At 38.5% G+C, this 12,881-nt stretch overlaps 1 protein-coding gene across 5 annotated transcripts in view; it reads right to left on the reverse strand.

Annotated features, from left to right (window-relative positions):
- Window positions 1-333: 333 nt before the first annotated feature.
- MTERF1 (mitochondrial transcription termination factor 1) overlaps window positions 334-12,881 on the reverse strand; it is a 154,054-nt gene continuing 141,506 nt past the window's right edge. For 3 of the 5 annotated variants that reach the window (XR_002807403.2, XR_002807402.2, XR_011438170.1), the window contains 2 exons: window positions 12,281-12,370; window positions 9,363-10,732 (listed from right to left, as the gene is read on the reverse strand). The gene's annotated coding sequence lies outside the window, so the exon portion shown is untranslated. Of the gene's footprint in view, window positions 550-3,837; window positions 4,027-9,362; window positions 10,733-12,280; window positions 12,371-12,881 lie in introns of those variants that run through there. The other 2 variants (XR_002807401.2, XR_011438171.1) reach the window with 1 other exon arrangement.

The raw sequence follows: 12,881 nt of genomic DNA on the forward strand, positions 1-12,881 counted from the left end.
CATCAAGCCATGCTGTGGTGGCATCCCACATACAAATTAGAGGAAGATTGGCACAGATGTTGGCTCAGCGGCAATCTTCCTCAAAAAAAAAACAAAAAAAGGGAGCTATAATTGTCTAAGAGCTTTAACCTTCGTCAAAAATCACACTGTCTGAACATTAGATGTGGCTAAAGTGGTACCATTTTTATTCACCACCAATGTAAAGCAGTTGAGGGAAGGGTTTTGCTGCGATTATCTTTAACTAAGAGAGTCACTTTGGGCAATCCTTGGCTTTCTCTCCAGCTGCTTTTTTTGGGGGGGGAGAGGGGATGAAGAAGTGCTACTACTCAATTATGTCATCATTGGAGATATTTAATTTGAGAAATATGGCGAGAAAGTTTATATGGAACAGATTCAAGCAAAAGGCTCTAGGGTTCAATGAGATGACATCTTTTCAGAACCTACAGCTTTATGATTCCAAGCCAAACGGCAGCACTCAGCTGGAACGTGGTAACTTCTGATGGTGGAGAGGAAGAACGTCACCTGCTCAGTTGCTAAGTCAGAGAAGACCTGGGTCATAATCCAAACAAAGCGATTTTGAGCAAATTATGAAAACCCTCCATATCCTAACTTCCTCACTTCTAAATAGAAATTTTGATTTCCTAACCAATTTGGCTTTTGTATAGGCTAATCTAAGTAAAATTCTTAGAGTTCTTTAGAGCTCTTTAGAGTTAAGTACTGTATAAATAAAAGGCATAGAACAACTGATGTTTTAAAGTATATTCTGGACCTTGTGTATTTTGCCACCTTGATTCTAAACATTCTTTGAATGTGTGTATATTGTGAGCTTCTTATGTGTCATGAACTTGTTACCTCCACTCTGTCACCTCCACTAACCCTGTCTTCCTGCCCTATTAACTATCCATTACCTTATCTCTCCTAAAATTGCCATGTATTTAGCCTCCTTCCAGAGGCATACTCCATAAGGTTTCCCTTGTAGCCATTTAGAACATTTATCCTTATCATTTATCCTTAAGTAATTTAGATATTTAATTCTAAGTAGATTATAGTTTTGTCCCAGAATAAAATGAGCTTTAAATCTCTTTTTTTTTTCTGGAATAAAAGTCTAAAAACTAGATGGTCTCTTTGAGGCTCTCGAATACATAATGCTACTTACTTCTGTCCCACATAACAACCCTTTGGCATCAGTCCCCTGGACATGCCAGGCAAAGCCACATACGGTGGATAACTCCTACATGACAGATAGTGAGAGGGCACGCTCTTCCCTGCCCAAGGCACTGGATTATCCTGCCTACTCGGCGACCACGTGTGGACCTCATTAGAAGAACTTGCAAGTGCTATACATGGTAAAGAATGTATTTCTGATAATATTTCAGTTAAGTTTGGACCAAGGCCAAGAGTCTCTCTGGCAGACTAAAGCCACTTTACCGACACTTTACTTTTAGCAAGAAGATTCATGATAAGGAAACATAAACAAGACATCCAGGATCACAAGGTCACACCACCCCACTTCCTCATCCCACTCTTCCACCTCTTTTCAAGGGTGAGGAAACATTCCCAGGCAATTAGTCATGACTTCTTTTCTACTTCAGTCTCTCTCTTGCTAGTTTTTACTAAGAAAGTTTGCTTCAGGGGCTTTAGAAATTTATGGTCAACTTTTGGAAGATTTTTTTTAAACATGTGAATGCCAGCAAAACTGCATTTGCTTTAATGCAACAATTCCTCCATTAACATAAAATATTGTCTTTTTGGGGGCCAGCCCCATAGCCAAGTGGTTGAGTTTGCATGCTCCACTTTGGTGGCCCAGGGTTCACTGGTTCGGATCCTGGGCACAGACCTACACATTGTTTATCAGGCCATGCTGTGGTGGCATCCCACATAGAAGAACTAGAATGACTTACAACTAGGATATACAACTATGTACTGGGGCTTTGGGGAGGAAAAAAAAGAGGAAGATTGGCAACAGACGTTAGCTCAGGGCCAATCTTCCTCGCTAAGAAAAACATACCTTTAAAAAAAAATATTGTCTTTGTGTGTGTGTGTGTAAGGAAGATTGACCCTGAGCTAACATCTGTTGCCAATCTTCCTCTTTTTGCTTGAGGAAGATTGTCACTGAGCTAATATCTGTGCAATCTTCCTCTATTTTATGTGAGATGCTGACACAGTGTGGCTTGACAAGCAGTGCTGTGTCCACACCGGGGATCTGAACTTCCGAATCCTGGGCCACTGAAGTAGAGCACACGAACTTAACCACTGTGCCACTGGGCCAGCCCCCAAATATTGTCTCTTTTAAAGAAAATTTTATTATTTAAAAAAACGCTTCATTAATTAAAGGAAAGCCTGCGTAATATAAATACTAACAATGCTCGATTTAAAATAGTTTCTGGGCAAATAAATAAAAATATAGTTTTCCGAGTATTATTTTGTTTTGTTGGTTAATATGCTCAAGATTTGTGATTTTCCAAAGCCAACAAGAGACGAGGGTGCCAATTTTTGAGCCTGGTTTGAAATTCTACTTTAGCCAGTACTAAGTGGGGAGCCATGACCCCTATGAATAATAGACTCCTAAAGAATTAAAGCTGGACATTACATTAGGAGACATCTGAACGACTGTTTAGGGATGGAGAAACCCAGGCCTGCAAATGATAAGCATCCTTAGAAGCAATCCTACAAAGGGCTTAGCACTAGTGCCAGAGGCTGCTCCTTTGGATCCTAGCTAGACTTATGACCACAAGAAAAACACATAACCTCTATAAGCCTCAGCTTGCTCATCAGTAAAATGGAGCTAATAATCATGCAAATCTCATATGGGTCATGAGGAATGAACACATTAATAAACATAAAGCACTTAATCTGGTATGGAGGAGGAACTGAACAAATATTAGATACACACTTATTGTACGAGATAGGGCTGAAGGAAGAATCAGAGTAAAGAAGCCAATCCAATGGATTTTTTTCTGATTATTTTCCTCAAGAATTGACCACTGCTGGAGTCATGGGAACGTTATTCAAAACATACAGTCCAGAAAAATCCCTAGTATAATATCAAAAGTTTGATGTGAACTGGAACTTCACTGCATGTTAGAGAGACAGTAAGCCTAGTGGTTAAAAGTATGAACTCTTAAGCTAAACAGCCTGGGTTCAAATCCCATCTCTCCCTCTTTCTGGCTATGAAACTGTAAGCAACCTACTTAACGTCTCAGTGCCTCATTTTCCTGCTCCATAAAAGTGGATAATAATAGTACTTCTCTCACATGGTTGTTGTGAAAATGAATTGAGTTAGTTGTGCTAAGTGGAAAGCACGTAAGCACAGTGTCTGTGCAAGGGTTACAAAATATTAGGTATTATTATTATTATATTACAGGACCATCTTGCACACCATCCAAGATATTTTTATACTAGAAGAATCCAAAGAAACTTATAGTAATAATTTTACTTCTAACACCATCCAGAATCATGGACTCTGATAATGGGATATAAATGAGGCACCTGCATATAAATCTATTGCTCCAATTCTACTTTTAAGAATAATTCAAAGAATAATTCACTGGAGGCCAGCCCCAGTTGCCTAGTGGTTAAGTTTGGTGCACTCCACTTTAGTGGCCCAGGCCAGGGTGCAGACCTACACCAATTTGTCAGTCAGTGGCCATGCTGTGGCAGTGGTTCACATACAAAAAGAGGAAGATTGGCAGCAGATGTTAGCTCAGGGTGAATCTTCCTCAGCACACACACACAAAAAAAAGAATAATCCACTGACATTTTAAAAATGCCTGATTCTGAAAAGCACTGAGTAATTCAAAGGCAATAGTGTGGAAATGGACTTTGACTCACCCCTACCTTTGGAGTTAGTGCTTCTCAACTTCTGGCCCTGAGGCAACCCCTGACAGACTGTCGGTGATACGGCAGGGAGGTCTTTCTGTTCAGTAGAATTTCAATCGCCTTTTTTAGTTTTGTCATTGTGAAATCATTGCATATGCAGGGAGTAATGAACTGGTCCAATCACTTCACAGATGAGGAAGCCGAGATCTAGGAAGGTAAAGTGATAGCCAACACGCAGCTAGTGAATAATGAAGACCACAGAGGATAATATTTTAAGAACATTAGACTTCCTTCTCCAGCCATCAGAGAGAGTTCCAACTTCACACTATAAATCTGATTAACTGGATCCATATTTAATAAATAAGGAGCTTAAATGGTAGCAGTATTTCACCCAGTTGAACTTCAAATTACTTCAGATGAAAGCAATGTATCTTTTTGGATATCAGACTATTGCTTAAAAATTTATGTACTTTAAAATTCCTGTTACAGAGAACATAAACAGTACATTGAGTTTGATCAGTCAGTGAAAAATTAGTCTCAGGGGGTAAATGTTTCATCTTCCAGGGCATCGGAGAACTAAATAACAAGCAATTTACTAAATTCCTTCTCCTGGTCCTGAAATCATCTGTTTATGTGATACGGATCAGTAGCTTACTCATAGAGGCTGGTCACTCCCTGCAGGACCACCTCTCCTGAATATAAATGTCACAATATAACACCATATTTTTTCATCATGATTCAGATATGAAAACTTCAGCTTTTTTCTTTTTAACCTAAGGTTCTGAGTTGAGTTAATCATATCTCTTAGCTCAGGGTACACCGTCATCCAAACTCATAAGGCCTATATCATGTTTTACTAATTTTATTGTTTTTCTCTTAACCTCTCATCCTAACTTCCATTCTCCTCTCTGCTAAAGGTATCCACACTAATGTTTATAAAACATAAATGTATTTAGGTATGTTTGTATCTTTGAGAAATACGTAATGCTGTTTGTGTTCTTGTATGTGTTTAACTTATATACATGTAATTGTGCTATGAAACTTTTTTGTTTTTTCATTCAACATATGTTTTTAAGATCTATTCATGTTGCTTTATGCACATCTAGATAATTAATTTTGAGTGGTACATAGAATTCCACCACATATGTATATTCTGCAATTGACTAATTTGTTCCCCTAGCAGTGGACACCTCAATTGCCTCCAACTTTCTGTCTTCCCAAATAGAGCATCAATAAACATGTTCAAACACGTTCCCTTATAGGCCTATGTGAGAGTGGCTCTAGAATATACACCCTGGAGTGGGAATCTTTAGTATATGTATATGACCAGATTTCTCTAAGCACTGCTAGAGAACTCCCCAAGATAGCTGTACCAGGTTACACTTCCACTAACAGTACAAGAGGGTTTCCCAACTCCCTCACCAATAGTTGGTATTATTGGACGTTCTGATGTTCGTCTGTCTAATGGGTGGTAGAGTGTTTTGGACCAATCTAGTCCACTACTTCTCTCAAATGTTTGAATCTTCTCTCTTTGGTTGAGGACTTCTGGATCCTGTGCATGCCTTGCACAGGCCTTGGGCAACCAGAAATACTACCTCAGGACCATCTATGTAGGCTCTTCTCTCACAATCCTGCTCTACTGTTTCCCCATCATGGAGGGCTACGCTGATCTCAGAACTTCTCTAAAAGGCTTTCATTCTCCTCTCAGGAGAGAAGGGAATTCTGAGTTCTCCTAAAATCTTTCTGGATGTTTCTACCCACCCTATGGGAGTTTTCATGCATGGAGCCAGTACACAGGAGCTGAGTTCTTGCCCTTCTCCCTCCCTCCTTCTCCCCTTTCCTTCCTTTCTGTTTCTTCTCCCTGTGCCTCCAAGAATTTGAAGTGTTTTCAACTTCTCCCTTTTGACTGACGAGACTTGTCTCCCTTTCTGATCCTCCCCAGCATCTATGTGACATTCTCCCTGTTCTTCCCTGGGACAATAACGGAGGGAAGGTGATAGAGGAGGAAACTGTATTACAACAAGGGGAAAATATATTAGATAATTCTGAAAAATACTGTCTGCATGCATTTACTATTCCATACAAATAACACTTTAACCATTCCAAAGTACTTTTACATATCATTTGACCTTCTCAAAACCTAGACAGAGAAGTTGTTACCATTTGTAGACAAAAATAGAAACCATGACTGACAAAAGTGAATGCATTTTGTACAGTAATAAGATAGATAACCCACAGATAACCTATTTTAGAAGAATTCATATGTCTTTTACAACTTTTCCCCCAAGTATATCAGGAAACCTTTTTCGAATAGCAAAATCTCCCCATTCTCTCTTTTGTAGATCTGGTCATCTGAGCCAAAAGGAAATTCTGGCACAAAAATGAAGACTGTTTTGTCTCTGCTTTGTAGCAAGAACATGTGGCTGCTTTTAAGCATTTGCAAGAACCTCTGAGTTCTTATTCCTTTGTTGGCAATTCTTTTATAATTAAAAAATATTTTAAAATATGATCATTACTGTTATATTTAGAACCAAACAAGCAGCTGTTCATTTTCTTGGTCTATATTATTCTTATTAAACTAATATCTTACTCTGACAAAAATTGTGGATTTGATTAGTTACGTGGAATAATAATTCTAAATGTTTAATCTTCTGAGTATAGACCTATATATCCAGTTCATTTTAACCATGTAATTGTGCCCACTTTTCAGTAATTTAAGCTTCAAACTTTTACCTTTTAAAATCTGGAAAAGCAACATATTTTTTCCACCTAATTCTATAACAGTTTTTTAAAGTTAAATCTGTTTGGAGGATACTTTTCAATATTCCAAGTGAGCATTTTCTGCCAGGTGGTCAACAAAGACCATCTCTGCTTGAAGGGAGGCAGTTGGAGTTAGGGAAAAGAGATATACCTAGTTATGAATCCTAGCTTTCTACAACCTACCAGCTTTGTGGCTTCAGGTAAGTGACTTACTCTCCAAACCTCAGTTTTCTCATCTCTAGTAAAAGAATAATAATACCTCTGCTGAAGGGTTAATGCAAGCATTAAATGAAATCATGTGTGTACAATGCCTGGCATGTAGTAAGCACCAAGAACGCTAGTTTTCGTCTTTCTCTTTTCCTTAGAAAAATAAACACAGAATCATCATGAACACCACTGGTTGTCCTCCAGAAAATCTACAGTAAAAATACTAGAGAATATTTTGCCTTTGAAATGAACGACAGAAACAGGAATTGCTTGCCTTTTCACCCAAATATGTCATTTGGTTTTGCCCTTTTCAAAGAGTAGAAACCAAGCATGCTGGAGAAAGATGCATCAACAGATGAATGTAAACTCTACATGAGCCTAGAGCATAAGCGATTAACACAACAGCGAATGTTGATCCGATAAATTGTTTCAATCAAATAAAAATATGGATGGGGCATAGTCTCATTCTCCTTGACTCTCTGGGTATTTCTTGCATATAGAAAGTGCTGTTTGAAGTCAGGAAGAGTATCTCATATGGATGAGATACCTAGGGAGTAAAGAAATATGAGGAAAAAACTAGGCCTGTATTGGTTTTTTAAAGGGATGTGCAGATATTTTAATGCAGACATTGTTTCTCATAAGGCTGAGAACTGCTTTTTTAGAGTTGTCAAAAGAGCAAAACCCAAAGACCTTATGTAACCCTTATGCAATGTAGTTTTTCCTTATGCAAGCCTATTAAAATGTTTCAGAATTGCTTTGTCCATAACTTATAAATGCATGCTCTCTAGGAAAAAAATAAATCTACTATCTGTATATTGAGTCGTCCAAAAAAATAGCATCTCATTTTTACTCCAAGAAAACAGGAATAGACAATCTAGGATAATAATTAACCAAAATAAAAGCTTCCCTCAACAACTGTCTGCACCCACCCTGCTCCAGAGCACAGGCAAAACAGGGCCAAGAGCAAAGATAGCAAAGCTCAAGCTGGATTGAAAATAGTGCACAGCAACGTGTAAGCCTTCTTCTTTCTCCAGCCCAGAAAAGAATTGTCAGGAAAAGGAAAGCAAACCCAATATTATAGCCAAGCACAAAGTATTTAGTGAAGGTCCTTAAACACAGAACATTCTACTAGGCCACTGGAGGACCCCATCAAAGAATGAAGCCCACGTTCAGAACATTCCCAGTTTCCCTCCATTGGGCGCTATCTCTTCAACTCCTCAGCTCTAGGCACGTGGTGAGCAGCTTACTACAAACCTGCCTCAAAACCTATAGATTTCCAATCAAATCCAGACTGGGCTGTCCTACAACTACATGGTAATATATTAGGTTACACCTGATGAACTAAACTTCCCTCTTATATATGAGCCATGTGTTTCACTGTTTAGGTCCAGGAGATCACTGAGTTTATAACAAGCACAGTGGGTGGGAAGAAAATAAAGGACCAGATCCAAAACAGGTATTAGGAGAGGGTGGCTGAGGTGTTTGGAAGGTATAGATCAGTAGAACGTAGGAGTGATAACGCATGAGAAAGAAAAAAGTAGAGATTAAAGGATATTGTCATAGTGATTATGCCTGAGGGAAGGAATCTCCCTTTAAATAAGAGTTTGCAAATGTTGCATTGCTTTCAAGGCTAAAAAGAAAGAAAATCATCACAACAGCTATCATCTATTATTCACTACCACATGCCAGGTGCTGTTTGAAAATGCGTTACATATATTAATCTACCTAATCCCCACAAGAACTCTATGAGATAGACATGTTTTTCATGCCCCTTTTTCAGAGGAGGGAACTGAGGCACAGAGAGGTAAAAGTCACACAGCTAGCAAATGGCAAAACCAGGTTAAAGACTCAGATAGTAGAGCTCAGAGCTCACTCGCCTCACCATTCCACATACTGCCTTTCAAAAGAGAAAGCCAGGGGGCCGGTCTGGTGGCATAGCAGTTAAGTTCGTGGGCTCCACTTTGGCAGCCTGGCATTGACCAGTTCCGATCCCAGGCACAGACCTAGCACCGCTCATCAAGCCATGCTGTGGCAGGCATCCCACATATAAAATACAGGAAGATGGGCACGGATGTTAGCTCAGGGCCAATCTTCCTCAGCAAAAAGAGGACTGGCAGCAGATGTTAGCTCAGGGCTAATTTTCCTCCAAAAAATAAAATAAAAGAAAGAAAGCTAGAGGACTGTAACTCCTGGCTTAGCTCATATTTAAAAGTACATGCTTGTGTCTGTGTCTCTTGGTTACCACTAGGAAGCAACAGCCCCAGGGTAGCATGGTGGTCCTCTCTAACCTCTCAGCTTCTGAACATCACCCTATCACCACGCACAGGAGGAAACAAGTTCTCTTTCAGGCCAGGGTGGGTATAAGGTATGGTTTATGAAAGGGTTCTATTTGGTGGTTTCTGTTTGAGCCATTATTAAGGCCCCATAAAGCTTCCTGGTGAAAGAAAAGCTTCCTTAATGAGAAATTCTCCATGAGGGCAAACCTGTCATTCTCTCAGACCAGACTGTCATGGAAACTTTTATAAAGAGGAGCCCAACACTCAAGTCATCCGGCAGCAAAAGAATCCACACAGTTGTTCTTTTGTAAAAATATACAGATTTATTCATTGCAACAAGTGAGGCAACGACAGAAGTTCCTTTTACTGATGAACAGAATTGGAACATAATGAGAGGAACACAGTCAGAGTTTAATTTGTCAAACCTTGTGCCACTGAGCTAGCCCTCATACTGTAGTCCTCAAACTGACCTTTCAATGCATTTCAAAAACAATAATCATTGGACCAGAAACATATAAAAATTGTGAGTTGAAAAAAAATGCATTGCTTTTTAAAATAATACTCAGACATCTCAGTGTAAATAATAAAAGGGTCTTTTCTTCTAAAGCGAGTCAGCAAACTACAGCCTTTAGGCTAAATTTGATTCTCTGCCCGGTTTAGTACAACCCAGGGCTAAAAATGGCTTTTGCATTTTTAAATGGTTGAAAAAAAAATCAAAGGAAGAATAAGGTATTAAGACACGTTAAAATTATATGAAATATAATACTTAAAGTTTTCTTGGCATATAGGTATGCTCATTCATTTACTTATTGTCTATGGCTGCTTTCACGCTACAAAGGCACAAATCCTAAACTATCTACTGTCTGGCTCTTTACAGAGAAAGTTTGCTGACCTCTTTCTAAAGTGATAAATGATAAATATATTGCCCTGACAAATTTTTCACCATCTGATTGTGAAATTGCAGTTTATGATCATTAGAAAACAGTGAAGCATTTTGTGACCTACCCCAGTAATTAATTTCTCAAATCCTATTCTAAACAGACATTGCAGCCTATTATTCACTCTAATGATAAGTTGCAATCCCTTAATGGTTCCAAGGGACGTGTTTTCTCTTACATTAAAATGATGTCTGACTGATACAAACCAGGGACTTTCTTCCAACGGACGCCTGAGTGAAGCGAAGCAGGAAAGACCCCATGCACATGCATAGTCACTTGGCAAGAACATTTTGCTGTTAAGCTTGAAACCAAAACAATTAAAGCCAGTAAAGCAAGAACACGTGGACTTCTGTTTCTGCCTCTTGCTTATTCCAAAATCTTCAAATCCACAAAAATTTTTCATGCAGCTTTTCATTAAGCATTTCCAAAGGAAAATAGGGTACCAGCCTTCTTTTGAAGCTGTATGGTTTGTTGCTGTTGTTTGTAACTAGCCTTTGACGGTGGCTGAGTACTTACTGTATTTATATTTCTCTTTAAAAGGAGTGATTTGTCACAGGATTCCACTGTCTCGTCGTCCTTCTATATAACGTGTGCTCAATACATATTTGTAACGTCCCACCGTCTGCAGATCCAATCTGATTCTCATCTGCGCTGCTCCCCAAACACAGGCCTCCAAAATTCTTCCAAATCTGGCATCATCATCGACTTCAAAAGTTGCTCCCTAAACAAAGGCTTTGGAGAAAGACGCAAAACAGACTCACCAATTATTATAATTCAGGCATCTCCTAGGATTTCATAAACATGCTGTAATAAATTAAGGATGTTATCTCCCTGAGTCACGTACAAGTTTTATTCCTATTCAAACGCTAAACTAAGCAGCAACTTCTTCATGGGAGGTACTGGCAAGGAAGAAGTCTCCGATTGAGAGTCTGGGTGTCTGTGATCCAGTCCTGGGTCCTCTGTGTACCCACTCTATAAAACTAGGACATTGGAGAAAATGATCTACTCTTATGTCAATTTCACATTGTTCAAAGATGTTTTAAAGTTCTGCAGAAGTCTATGGAGACATCTGTCTTGTGATCCTAATCAGAAAATTATTCATGACTCATAGATCCCAAAGACTCCTTTAAACAAGTTTGAGAAACTGCTGAAGCTCAACCAGCATCTTTAAAAGTTGTCCTAGAACACTAGAAGCAAATGTAATATTTTTCCCAAACGAAATGAAAAATTTTGTCTCTTACTTGCATTCAATCACTTCAAGAGATATTATTTACTTTAGTACAGAAATATACTAGTTAATTTTTATAAGCAGTTCTAAAACGAAATAGGCCAGCAAGAAAATCTATTTAGCCAAAAAACATTTTCATAGGTTCTGCTGAGTAACTAATGCCACTGTTTGCCTTTGCTAATAATTACCAGCTCTATCTGAGTCGAAGAAGAGAAATATCTCTCTACCACAAAACCAGATTATTTTGCTAAAACTCGAGCCAAAGGGAATAAAAAAGTGGGAGGAGGGAGCACATATTTAATTAGGCCTAGGCTTGTTGCCTGATTTTCATTAGGCCCCTGCCTGATTCTGATTTGGCCCACTCTAAGTACTTTTAGGCCATTGGGCAAGAAGGCCAGTGCTTATTTTCATGGCTGTTTCAATTCATCAAGAAAATCTTTTGAAAGATAAAAGTAACTCCACATTTTTTCACCTGTTCTTCTTTCTTGCGTGCCATCACTTCACTAGCCAAACTCGCTTCAAGCCAAACCAAATGCTTTCCAAACCTCTACAGCATGCCTTTGAAGATCTTAAGTTATTTTCTTATGCTGACCAGTATAGCTTCCAAATAAGGAATAAAAAAATCATGTAGTTTTTATTTTTTTAAAATACTAGAAATGCAAAAACACATTCCAGTGTGTGCAAAAAAGCAAAATTCTTCTTCCTCAAGTTTGAAGTCTTGCACCAAATACACCTGATGTTCATTACCACACCCACAGCACATTGCTTATGTATGACAAAGTTCTTGCAAAGACCATATGCTGTTTTTATTATTACCACTTCACAATATTTCCCAGGCTCACTAAAAAAAGGGTTGTATAAGACAGCCCACTAAGTGGGCTCATCTTTCTCACTGATGAAATTTGGTTTGGTATTTACTTGATTAGCAATAAATATCTCTCCTTATTTCCAACAGCACAGCAATTAGGACCCTGACCTGTCACCACTAGCTTCAAGTTTTGGCTTTCATCAAAAGAAAAGGAACTTGCCAAGAAGGAAAAACACAGCTCTACCTTCAAGCTAAAAATAGCTCTGTCTTCTAGACAGTAAGCACTTTCACACGGCTCCAGCAAACCTTCTTCAAGCAGCTTACAAAGGAGATCCTAGGAGAAGGACACAGAGACCCTAGTTTTAGGTACAGGTTTAGCTGAAAGAAACATAAACAAGCAAAAGCTGATGCCTAAAATCAGAAAAGACAATTCAGTTGATATAAGAGGAAATGAGGCCTCATTAATCTGTTTATACTCTTTGAGGGAGTCAAAAATGGATAAGACAAAACCACTGGACACAGAGAATATATGCAAACTTCCAGAAACTTTTTACAAGAGTCCACACCAAAGGCTTTATTTAAAAAGTTAAGTTATAAAGGTTACATTAAATATGTGGTCTTGGAAAACCAACTAAAAAACAAAGAACATAGTAGATGCAATTCCTTAGTTGGATATTATTTAGCATAGTCATAGATTATCTAAAATATGATCATAATGATAACTATTATTATTGCATGCTTGCCTTGTCCCAGGCACTGTACTAAACATTTCATGAGCATTATCTTCTCCAATACTCTCAAGAGCATCACTAGGTAGCTAATATTATCTCAATTTTATAGAATAA

Source organism: Equus caballus, chromosome 4, assembly GCF_041296265.1.
Source record: "Equus caballus isolate H_3958 breed thoroughbred chromosome 4, TB-T2T, whole genome shotgun sequence".
NCBI classification, from domain to species: Eukaryota; Metazoa; Chordata; class Mammalia; order Perissodactyla; family Equidae; genus Equus; species Equus caballus.